At 32.7% G+C, this 13,755-nt stretch overlaps 1 protein-coding gene across 6 annotated transcripts in view; it reads right to left on the minus strand.

Moving 5' to 3' along the window:
* ZNF148 (zinc finger protein 148) overlaps positions 1-13,755 on the minus strand; it is a 106,482-nt gene that overhangs the window by 48,266 nt on the left and 44,461 nt on the right. The gene's annotated exons all lie outside the window — the stretch shown is intronic.

A 13,755-nucleotide genomic window follows, 5' to 3' on the forward strand; every position in this document is an offset into this window, starting at 1 on the left:
AGATTATATATGTAAGGCATCAACTATAGTACAGAGCAGTATATACTTGATTCTTGATGCCATTATCATAATCTTTTCCTCATCTGTTAATAAGTGGTAGTAATAATATCCAGCTTATGGGGATTAAGAGATACATGTTACTATAAATAAAACAGAAAAACAACAAGGATCTACTGTATAGCACAGGGAACTATATTCAATTTCTTGTAATAACCTAAAGTGGAAAAGAATCTGAAAAGGAAAAAAAAAATATATATATGTATGCATGTATACGTGTAACTGAATTACTTTGCTGTATGCCTGAAACTAATATTGTAAATCAACTACACTTCAATAACTAATTTAAAAAATATCCAGCTTATACGCATTAGAAAATCAAATGAGATTACATTAAAAGTACCCTGAAAACTTTCAAGTTCTAAACAAATATTTCTGGTTACTAATTATTACTATATAGTTGCAGATGTGTAATTGCCTGGATACATAGAAGGCTACCAATTTCTACAGAACATCTCCGCTTAGACATCCTATTACCTAAAACTCAATACTGCTAAAAATAACATCTTTTTCACATCAGAACCTCCTTCCAAATTCCTTGCCTTTCTTTCTTCCCCCCTGCTTTTCAATATGCTATATTATATCCCAGTCTCCTATCTAAAGACATCTTTTACTTTTCTTCTCCACTTCCAAGTGGAGCTTAAAGTGGAGACCGAGTCTAGTTGTTTTTCTTTTTTCTCAACATCATATATAACTTTAGAAACTATATTTCACATTTTCTACTCTAGATCATTTACAAAGATAGTAAGTTGGGAATCTCATACACTACTAGAGGGAGAAGATGATGATCAAAATTTGCAGACTGTAACTTGGTCAGTATATGTCAAGAGCCGTAAGAAATCTACACTGAAGAAATAATCTCACATGACAACAATGTCTACATGTAACATCACAATATTATTTATGATAGTGAATAAACTGCCAACAGTCTAATGCCCAGTAAAGAAATAGTGAGAGAAATTACAATACAGCTATATAACATACAGTAATCAGAAATCTTATTTTCAAATAATAATAATGACATAGTGAAATGCTTATGGTTTAAAGTTAAGTGATATATAGATAAATATGTAGATAAATATATTTTTATAATTTTATACAGATACATATGCAGCAATTTTGATACAAACATGCAAATACGCAGAAAGACAAACAAAAAAGGAAATACTAAAATGCTAACAAGTAAATGTTAGTAGTGATTATCCTAGAGAAGTGAGATGATAGCAATTTTTTAATCTTCTTTATAGTTTAAAATTTTTTTCATTTTCTCAACAAGTATGTGTTACTTTATAATCCTAAAAAGACAGTAAGTCCAGTCTTAGTACAAATCCCTAGTATTAATCAAAGAAATACCTATTTACTATTATCTTAATATACTAAGTTGTTCTAAGAATTGAAACATTAAGCCAGCAAAATTAAACTGAAAAAATTTCTATGGGTGAGTGGGGAAAAAAAAAGAAAAAGCCATCAAATAAATCTTGATCTCTATCTCACATATCAGCAAAAATGAATTCCAAATAGACTGTTGAACTAGATGGGAGAAGAAAACCATAAGGCATCTAGAAGTCAACAAAGGAAATTATCTTCATAACCTTGGGGTGGGCAAAGAATTCCTAAACAAGATACACAAAACACTAACCAAAAGGAAGACTTATAAACTGAACTTCATTAACATTGACTTCTGAAAAAAAAAAAAACTGACTTCTGTATATTAAAAGAGTAAAATGGCAAATCAGAGTAGAAAAGATAATTGCAATAGATTATCTTTGCAAAGATAAAGAAATACTACAAATCTGGAACAGAAAGAATCTAATAGAAAAGTGGGCAAGATAAATATGCACCTTACAAAAAATAACATTCAAATTGCCAGTAAATACAAAAGGCACTAAATTTCATTAGTTATCAGCAAAATGCAACCTAAAATCACACTGCAATACTATTACCAAATCACCAAAATGGCTAACATTTAAGTACTGACAATTCCAAATATCAAGGATACTGAGCAATTAGTATAAATTGGCAAAACTACTTAGAAAAACTTCTGACAGTATTTCCTAAAGCTGAACATACACATACCCAGCAAATTCAGTCCTAAATATATAGCCCACAGAAATGAGTATGCACATGCACCAGAAGATACTTTCAAGAATACTTGCAGCAGCACTTTTCCCAACAGCCAACATCCTGAAACAATCTACATGCCTATTATACTAGAATAAATTTTGATATATTCACACAACTGACAATTATACAGAAATGAAAATAAACAACTACTACATGCAATAATATGGATGTATCTCATAACATAAAACAAAGACATCAGACATTAGAGTAGATAGTATATGATTCTATTTATATTGAATTCAAAGTCAGGTAAAGCTAATTGACCACGATAAAAGTGTTGAGGTTATCTTTAGGAATTAGAGGAGGGTTGTAACTAAGAGACAGAAGAGGGGGAGGGCCCCTGGGATACTGATAATGTTCTACATCTTAATCTGCATAGTGATTACACAAGTATGTTCATTTTTAAGGAAACTTATCACTTACAACTTGTGTATTTTCTGTATGAATGTTGTATTTCAATAAAGATATACACCCAGAAAAAGTGTTACAAATGTGTAGATACATAAATAGATAAATACAAGAAACATGCTTGTACCATACAGACATCTATATATACAAGCATGATCCTTTCATCATTATTTCATTCAAACATATCTAGTAATAAAATAAATATCCATCAAGAGGGAAGTGGTTAAAGAAAATAAGGCACACCATTTAATCACTCATTAAAATAAGTAAGCTTTATATGCAGTAACATGGAAATTTCTACAAGATGCTATTAAGTAATGCAGATTTCAAAAGCAAAGTACATCTAATTTATGTAAAACAAAATATATGTATACGTTCATAAGATAAATATTTACAAAACATAGTACATAGAATAAATACACACACACATTCTGTATGTTTTGTCCATAAATTCTAAATTTCCAGGATATCAGTATTAGTAGTTAGCTGTTTAGAATCAGAGTAAGCAAATGTTAGAAACAAGGAACTTTTACTTTTTTCTTTCTTCTCTTCGAAATTGTTTTAATTTTTACAATGACTATGTTGTCCTTTTATAATGCACTTCATCATACAATTAGAAAAAAGACCTAAGTAGACATCTGTGAGATTGATCTAGCTAGACTGACCCTGTCACAGCCTTGTATACAATGATTTTCAATTTGGGAAATCACACTGATCAAAGTAAGAGTGTAACTCTCATTCAGTACCACCGTCTCACAATTCTAGATCAATCAATTAGATATCAAAGATCAGACAGAACTACATGAAAAGTGTTAGAAGACTGGTTATGTTATTAATGTTATATAGAAAGAAATCTTCTCTTAACAATTCATGTTCAACTACAGGAAAAAGAAAAAGATAAACTAAATCAAACAACTTTAAGAGCACTGGAGGATACTGAAAAATAGAACATTTTGGGTTAGCTACCTAACACTATCTACCTACCAGGTGAGTTGAAATCATTAACAGTAAGCAGTAACATGACTCTCACCAGGAAAAACTATAAAGCAATATTACTCACTCTATATTTTCTGCTCGAATACTTATTCCTATCAAATAGGAATCCATTTTAAATTGCATATAAGCAAGTAAAATCTTGTTAAAAAAAAAAAAACCCGAGAATTTGTATAAACTGCCATCTACTCTCTTTTAAGTGATCTCAATTAATAAATCTATTTCTTAAAATGATATCCAAAGATTATGCTGAAGTAAGAAGCATTTGAATGCAGGAAAAAAGCACTTCTTAAGGCATATAGCCCCAATAAAAGCCAATGTAATCACCTCAATAGACAAAGACCAGATAGCCAATGAACATAAAGCTACTTCTGAATGCCTCAAATGAACTTAAAAAGAAATGCATTGGTAATCAGAACTGCCTACAACTAACAAATAACTTTGCTGGAAAAGTATACAATATAATAGGGATAACAAGTTGGGAGTTAACCAAAAAGAGAGGAAGAAACATACCCTACCAATGACTATTTAAGCAAAGAAATAGAGTCAAATAGATTTGTCACCTTCCAGGATGACTGTGAAAGATCATGTTATCAATAAATGTAATCTTGTGACAAAAAATAGTATCTTAAAATCACTGACATGGATAAAATTATTCCTTTTTTCTTTTTAACAGGAGAAGAAATTCACTTATTACAAGACCTATACTCAAATTCCTAGCATCACTGTATCAGGTTTTTTATCAACTGGAGAAAGAGGTATTAGGAAATTAGATATTTTTGAAAAATATTTAAACAACCCTCCTTAAACTAACGATAGGATTTAAGGAAATTTAAAAACTAAAAACAAAAGAGGTCTTACAGCAATTGCCAAATACATTTTGAGTTTCCTAGGCCATTAAACAAAATAATCATAAATATAAAATGTATAAAAGGATGACTACAACTTTATTCATGCTGTTTTACAGCACAGAAACTCAAGACTAAAATAAAATGCTACACAAATGTTAAAAGTATATTTTTTCAGGAGTTACCAATACCTGAAATACTTTACATTTTATTATATCTTAAATGAACACAATTTTTTATAGTTCCTAATTTATAAAATCCTTTTGTTCAGGTGTACTCCAGCAGCCTTCTAGAAAACAAATGTGGCATATGTCATTCTGAATTACAATTTGCTCCATTTTGTCAATACAAACATGTCTTTTACTCTTCAACATACTTGACAACAAACTGGAAAAATACAGAACATAAAGTTCCCAATTCCTCTTCTATAGCTATAATTAAAAGGATAAATCAAATGTATCTTTTTCAAATTTCTGAAATAAATTTAGTTTTTGAGTTGAGAGGCTTTCTAATACTGTAAAATAAATAAATAAAACTTCCTGCAATGATGGAAATATTCTTTATCTATGCTGTCTAATACAGAAGCCACTCACTGCATAAGCATTTGAACTGTGCCTAATGCAACTAAGGAACTGAAATACTAGTTTTAGTTCATTTTAATTCAAATTTCTAACATAAGAAAACAAAGTTCTAATGAGCAAACTACAAATATTCAAAAGTTGGTCTGCAGATTGCTGTTGAAAATGTAGACCCACTGAGTTGAATCTGGGTGACTGATTTAGAGTAGTAAGGTCAAGATGAATCCTAAAAACTAACAGTTATCACAGATGAAGAACTTTTACTTCAAATGTCACAAAATAGGGAGTTTACATAGGCTACAAAATCTAAATTATTAACAATTTAAGAACACACAAAACTCAACTTTTTGTTTTGAATTTACAAAAAAAGTTAGTATGAAATAAACTTTGTGATTTCCAAGTGAATGAGCAAATAAAAGGAAAAAAAATTAGCATACCCAATATCTATTTTTAAAAGACTTTGAGCATAAAATCTAGAAAGGAGGAAAGGCTTGGTGGCTTAAGTTTTCACTTTGGGGGACCCAGATCATGCTGTTCTAGATCAATGCCCTCTCTTTAACTAAAAAATGTATATTCATGATCCCAAGACCTGCCCTTCACACCACTTTGCCTTATCAGCAGGCATGCATAAGTAACAAGGAAGAGATGTAATTGCCCATTCTGTTATGTCTACTATAAAGTAACGTTACACAAATCCTAAATTCTGCCCACTTGGTATGAGACAACTTTTCACTGATTCACTCTCCAACTGGACTCAAATCTATCATTATCTATTAGGAGTAACAGGGCTCAATTATGGATTATCCAAAATTTGGAATATCAAGCAGGCATTTAGGAAGTTATTAGAAGAATAAGGAGTTGAGAAAAGTTCAAAATATGCTGCTAAATGGAAAGAGTAGATAAAAAGCAACATGATCCTATGCATGGTATGCATATCAAAAAAGCACTGAAGGACATAAACCACAATGTTACGAGTCATTATATCCGGTGGCAGGGTACAACAGGGTGTTGAATCCTAGAGAAACATACACCTATGTTCACACAAAAACCTACTCATGAATGTTCACAGCAGCTTTACCTGTAATAGCCAAATGCAAATAACTAAAATGTCACTCAATAAGTAAATGTTTAAACTGTGGTATAACCACACCGTAGAATACTCTATAATAAAAAAGAACAAATTACTGATCTATACAACTTAGATGGTTCTCAAGGGCATTATGTTAAGTGAAAAAAGTCAATCCCAAAGGTCACATACTGTGTGATTCCACTGATACAATATTCTCAAAATGACAAAGTTTTAGAGATGGAAAATAGATTAGGGTAGGATAGCCAGGGGTTAGGAATGGTAGTGGGAAGAAGAGGTGTGGCTACAAAGGGGTAGCACCAGAGACATCTTTGTTGTGATGGATTAGCTCTGCATTTTGATTGTCACAGTAGTTACACATATCTACATGTATGATAAAGTATACAACATGGACATATCGTAGCAATGTCAATTTTCTGATTTTGATATTTTGTACTATAGTTATATAAAATATAAACACTCAGGAGAAACTGTGAAAAGTACATGGAACCTTTCTGTATTATTTTGGCAACTTCCTATGAACCTATGTAACTTCAAAACTAAGTTTAAGCTGGATCAAAACAAAGTGTCACATCCCAGACAGGATGAAGAGGGCATATGCATGGGAGGGCTGCCCAAAGCAAGATGTCAGGGTGTAAGCAGAAAGGAAGTTCTCCATATAAAAGGGCAACTTAGCATAAGGTATCAGAGCCCAAGCAATATAAAGAAGGGTCGACATTGTGGGGTAAGAGCAGCCTGGAGCAAGGTTATCAAAACTAAGTGGAGTGAGTAAATGATCAAAGAGTGGGCTTGGAGCAACACAGCATATATGGAGGGATCCATGTGGTAATGAGGTGCAGCATAAACTGTCAAAGTATATACTGGGGTGCAGGGCATCCATGCAGGAGGCAAGGGGTGGCACACAGTACCATGAAGTACGGGAGCTGTGCAGAGTAAGAAGGGAAGGTGGGGGAAGGGCAGCAGTGTTGAGGAAAAAATGGTTATACAGAGATGAGGGTGGCGGGGAAGGGTCTGATAAAATAAGTAAATATATTAAGGATCAGAAGTCAGGTTTCTAACAATCTGAGAAAGGAGTTTTAAACATGGAAGTGAGAAAACTAAAATGTACTCCATGGTAATAGACTATAATTGGAGGCATCAGTGTGAACTTGTGGTTTTCAATACTTAAAGATAAACAGATAATTATAGATATAAATGTGTGTACGTACATACAGATAAATGTATGTAAGTACATATATATACATATTTTCTCTGGTTTTGTCCACTGACAGCCCTGAAAGCTATACCCCAACAGCAATAAGCAGCATACTGAGCACCTAGATCTTAGCTTCAAAATACCATTCTCCACTAAAATGAACTGGGGCTGCTTAGAGAAGTGGCTGATTTCAGGGAAGAGGCAGCAAAAATATAAGATAAGCCTAGAACATCTCATTAAAGAAGGCAAGAAAGTTCTCAAAGATTGATGGGACATGTCAAAAGAACACAGAAGCCACCATGAAATGGCTCTGATCGGCCAAATCTTAAACCAAGCATTAAAATAATCACAGTAATAGATTTTAACCCAGTGAATAAAACTCCTAAATCCATATTGAAACACAAAAAATAAATGAATAAATCAAAAAGTATGATGAAATAAGACTAACTTTACACTGGCAAAATCTGGCAGACATCACCTTAATTAACTGATCAAAGTGAACCATCATCAGAAGGGGGCAAATAAAAATCATGTGCCACCTGTTAGAATGCAGTACGGAGAGAACACAGCAATCCCCTTTTTGCAATTCACCTGCCAAAGGTAGTAACTTAAATCGAGCAAAGAGGAAAAATCAAATAAACCAGAACTGAAAGACATCCTACAAAACAGTTTGTAATTTTCATGTATGATGATCACAAAATTTTAGAAGTGAGAAATTAACCCAGACCAGAGAAAACCAAAGAGACACGACAACTAATGCAACATATAATTTTGAACTGGGTCTTTCCGCAAACAAACTTCAACAGCTAGAGAACAAGTACATCAGTAAGGATATAAAAGAGCTGAAGAACACAACTAGCCAACTTGACCTAACTGACATTTACAAAAATAACCCACCCAACAGCAGCCAGACTCCACATTCTTTTCAAGTGAATACAGAGCGTTCACCAACTAATCATATGGTAGGCCTTAAAACAAGTCTCAATAAAGCTAAAAAGGACTGAAATCATACATGTACATTCTCTCACCACGGTGATTAACTATCAATGACAAAAAGATACCTGGAAAATTTCAAAACATTCAGAAATTAAGCAAAACATTTCTAATTAACTCATAGGTTAAACAGAAATCACAAAGGAAGTTAAGAGAAATTTAGAACTTCGAATACATCAAAACCAAAGAAAAGTCTAAAATAAGTCATCTGACCTTCTACTTTAAAAAGCTAAAAAAAAAAAAGAGCAAATTAAAAATAAAGTAGAAGGAAACAAATAACAGAGTAAAGATGAATGAAAATCAAAATGAACAACAGCGAGAATCAGTAAAACCAAAACTTGATTCTTTGAAAAGACTAGTAAAACTGATAAATCTCTATCCAGATTAATGAAGGAAAAGACAAATTAGCACTAGCAGGAATGAGAAAGAATAATTACAGATCCTTTTAGACAGTAAAAGAATTAGGAAAATATCATGAAAACTTTTGTTCAATTAAAAAATGAAGAAATGGACAAATTCTTTGAAAAATATGCTATGAAAACTGAATCAAGAAAAAATTTTAAATTCTGAGTTGTCTTATATATGTTTTAAAAATTGAATTTGGAAGTAGAAATTTTCCCACAAAGAAAACTCAGCCCCAGATTAGTTTTAATGGTGAAGCCTATCAAATATGTATGACAAATGATTCCAATCTTACACAAACTCTTTCAGAAAATAGAGGGAACTACTTCCTATCTCATTTTTAGAGGCCAGTGTAACTAAAACAAAGACTGCAAGAAAACCAGTATCCCTTATAAACATACACATAAACATTAAAAAAAAAAACAAAAAAACTAGTAAACTGAGGGGGGAGGGTATAGCTCAAATGGTAGACAGAGCACATGCTTAGCATGCAGAAGGTCCAAGGTTCAATCCCCAGTAAAAAATAATTAAATAAATAAGCCCAATTACCTCCCCTACCCCTGCCCAAAAACACCTAAAAAAAAATTAGTAAACTGAATCCAACAACATCTATAAAAAGGATTACACATCATGACCAAGCGTGGTTTATCATAGGAATGCAGAGTTGGTTTAACATTTGAGATCAATCAATAAATTCACTATATTAAGAAAAGGGGAGAAATATATGATCATCTAATAGTCGCAGAAAAAACATCTGATGATGCTATATATCCATTTGTAGTTTAAAACAAAATCTCAACAAACTAGAAAGAAAACTTCTACCTAATAAAGATCATCTATGAAAAATCTATAGCTAAAACAATTCTTAATGGTAAAAAACTGAATGCAGTCCCCTGAAGATCAAGAATAAAGCAAAGATATCTACTCTTACTATTTCTATTCAACACTGTACTGAAGGCCTAGTCAATACAATAAGGAAGAAAAAAGAAGTAAAAAGCATACAGATTGGAAAGGAAAATGTAAAATCTATGCACAATGACTGTGAATAAACCTAAGGAATCTAACAAAATAATTACTAGAATTAATAAGGACATATAACAAAGTCACAGGATACACGGCCAATATAAAAAGCATCAACTGCATTTCTATATACTCATAAACAATTAGACACTGAAATTTTTTTTAACATTTACAGTTGCATCTGAAACATGAAACATGGGTAAATTTAACGAATAAATATGTTTAGTAACTATACAATGAAAACTATAGAACAAATGCTAAGAGAAATTAAAGAAAAGCTAAATAAGTAGCAACATATGTTCATGGATTGGAAGACTCTATTTTTTAGATGTTGATTTTCATCAAGTCAATATATATATAATCAATGTGATCCCAATCAAAACCCAGAGAGCTCAGTTTATAAAAACTGAAAGGCTGCATTTATATGTATATTCTACATTTTATATGAAAATGCAAACAAACTACAATAGTCACAGCAATCTTGCAAAAATATAAAATCAGAGGACTTAACACTACATGATCAAGATTCCCTATTAAAATAACAGCAATCAAGAGTAATACTGGTGACAAAGAGACACTATATCAAACAAAATGAAAACAGAAGAGAAATAGTTTAATTTCTATAAAAATATAACCCCCAAAATTTAAAAAACTTGTACAAAAATGTTCATAGCAGCTTTATTCATAAAGGCTGAAACTCGAGATAGCAAATAACCATAAAAAGGGAAATAAACAAAACTTCAGGATAATAAAACAACAGTGTTAATCAACAATGAAAAGGAGTTAACTATTTACTGATACATTCAACCAACACTGAAAACTGCAGAAACACTATGTTGAGCAAAAGAAGCTGGACACAAGTTACATATGATCCCATTCACATAAAGTTCTCAAGGGACAACACTAATCTTTGATGGGAAAAAAAAATCAAAACAATTGTTGTGGAGAGGACTGACCAGAAAGAAACACAAAGAAACTTTCTAGGATGAGGAAAATATTCTGTATCTTGATGTGCTGTGGGTTACACAAGTTTATGCAGCTGTCAATGCTCTGAACTATAAATTTAGGATCTGACAGCATTTCACTTAAAAATTTTCCTTAATTAAAAAAAAATTTTTTTCACTCAAAAAATACTTGATTGCCTACTATAACCCAGTTATTGAGAACACAAAGTTAAAATACAAAAGAGACCTTATGGTCTTGGAAGCAAAGAAATGAAAATTACACAAAAGAGAGTTTTGAGAAGTGAAAAAACGGCAGATTGCCAGACAAAGAATATTACAAGTACATACAACATGTACAGAAATAATAGGAAAAAAATCATATTAAACCTGGGCAACTAAAGTAATTCGATGTGGTTAAGGTATGAAGTGGGGAGAGGGGCTTGACCTACTGTACACAGAGTCTAGATAAGAAGAGACCTGATTACAAAGGCTGTTTCAGCCCAAGCAAAAGAGTACATTTCAGCTGTTTAGCAACAAGAAACCTCTGAAAACATTTTGGTAGTGGAGTGATAAGTATGAAACTCATTTTGGAAAGATCACCATAGAAACTATCTGAAATACAGATTGGACAAGGCTCAGGCTACACTCAATCCAATAAGAAGGCCACTGCAACCAACAGATTACTTTATTCAACAGCAAAACACTAATTCTTCTCAAACTCACATAGAGCATTCACCAAGACAGATCACATTCAGGGCCATAAAACACAACTTCATTAATTTACAAGAACAGGAAATCATACAATATACACTCTCAGACCACAATGAAATTAAACTAGAAATCAGTAACAGAAAAACAGCTGGAAAACACAAAAATACTTGGGAGATTAAACAATATACTTCCAAATGACACATGGATCAAAGATACTTGAAATCTCAGGAGAAACTGAAAGATAAATCTAACTAAATGAAAAAAAAATACAACTTATCAAAATTTGTGGGACAGTGAAAACAGTGCTTAAATTTGTATCACTGAATGCAGTATTACATGTATTAGAAAAGAAGATCTAAAATCAGTCATCTAACTTTCCACTTTTGAAAACGAGGGAGAAAAAAGGGCAAATTAAATCCAAAATAACAAAAGAAATCATATAAATTAAGAGTAGGGGGAGGGTACAGCTCAGTGGTGGGGAGGGTATAAGTCAGTGGAGGAACAGGGTATATATATATATATATATATATATATATATATATATATATATATCTATCTCAGTGGTAGAGTGCATGCCCAGCATGCATGAGGTCCTGGGTTCAATCCCCAGTATCTCCATTTAAATAAATAAGCAAATAAACATACAAACAAACCTAATCACCACTCTCTCAAAAAAATTAGAGCAGAAATCAACAAAATTCAAAACCGGAAAGCAAAAGAAAAAATCAAAAGCCAGTTCTCTATAAAAATGGTAAGCCTCTACTGGTGGGAGGTGAAAATTGGGTATTGTTGTTCAGTGGATATAGAGAGTCAAGTTTTGCAAGATGAAACAGTTCTAGAGATCTACTGTACAACAATGTGAATACAGTTAACTGTATGCATATACTGCATGTAATACTGTATGCTTAAAAACTGTTAAGATATTAAGGGGGGGGCACAGCAAGCCTCTAGCCATACTAAGAAGAAAAAGAAGACATAAATTACTCATATCAGAAATAAAATTGGGGACATCACTACAGAACCCATGGACATTAAAAGGATAATAAAGGAATACTACGAACAACTAACTCTATGCCCACAAATCTGATAACCTAGATGAACTGAACCAACTCCTTGGAAGACACAATCTGCCAAAACTCATACAAGAAGAAACAATCTGAATAGGTCTATAGCTATTAAAGAAATTGAATTAGTAATTAATAACGTTCCAAAAAAGAAAGTACCAGGTATGGATTCACTGAATTCTACCAAACATTTAACGCAGAAATTATATCAATTCTCTACAGTCTCTTCCAGAAGACTGAAGCAGAGGGAGTACCTCTAACTCATCCTATGAGGCTAGGATAACTCTAACATCAAAACCAGATAAAGGTATAGCAAGAAAAGAAAATTCAACCAACATATCACATGAACATAGATGCAAAAATCCTCAACGGAAAATAGCAAACTGAATCAAACAATGTATAAAAAGAATTATACACCACAACCAAGTGGGATTTATTCCAGATATGCAAGACAAGACTGATCCAACACTTAAAAATTAATTAATGTAATCCATTACATTAATAGGCTGAATAAAGGGTATTGGAATAAAAGTTGGTGAGCACACGTATAAGAACACAACTGTAAGTAGCTATCTATTTATTCACACCGTGTGCCAACACCTGGCACATAATGACAAATAAGACAAAATTCATGCACTCATAGAGCCAACAATCTATCAGAGACAGACAGTGAACAAGTCTCTATTGCAGGAATTCAATCTGGACTGGACAGAAGTGGAAGGCTGATGATGATGAAGCAGTAACTAGGTTAAAAAACAGGGAGGGGTTATGACTGAGGGGAATATTGTAAGTAGGATATATGAAGGTCCTAAAGCAAAAGAAAAAGCACAGTACATTAGAAGTACTAAAAGGACCCTGCTTTAATATCACATAAAGAATAGAAGAGAATTACATTATAGTTGTAGTTCTGCTGGTCATCAGGTAAAACAAAAATTCAAGAAGGCAAAAAAACACTCAGCCTCCTTACCTTCTTGAGCATTTCATGTTCCCCGCCTATATCAACACCATGCTCAGGAAGGCCCTGCTCCACTCTGCCTGGTTTGTCCTGGCTATGACTTACCCCACACTACTCCTAGAATTCATCACTGACCAAAAATCATCACTGACCTACTAGACTTGACCAGTGACCAAGACATCACTGAAGATGCAGAAACAGCCACTGACTTGTGTTTGGAGAATAGACTTTCACCATTTCCTACCAATGTGGAATTAAACACATTTAGCTCTGAGGAACAAGTCACTGAGGCCACAGTTGATTATGATTTGCTTCACATAGAAAACTTTTGGAGTGAAGATTATGAAGATGTCACTGATGATTATTCCAAAGAGTC

This window comes from Camelus bactrianus, chromosome 1, assembly GCF_048773025.1.
Source record: "Camelus bactrianus isolate YW-2024 breed Bactrian camel chromosome 1, ASM4877302v1, whole genome shotgun sequence".
NCBI lineage: Eukaryota > Metazoa > Chordata > Mammalia > Artiodactyla > Camelidae > Camelus > Camelus bactrianus.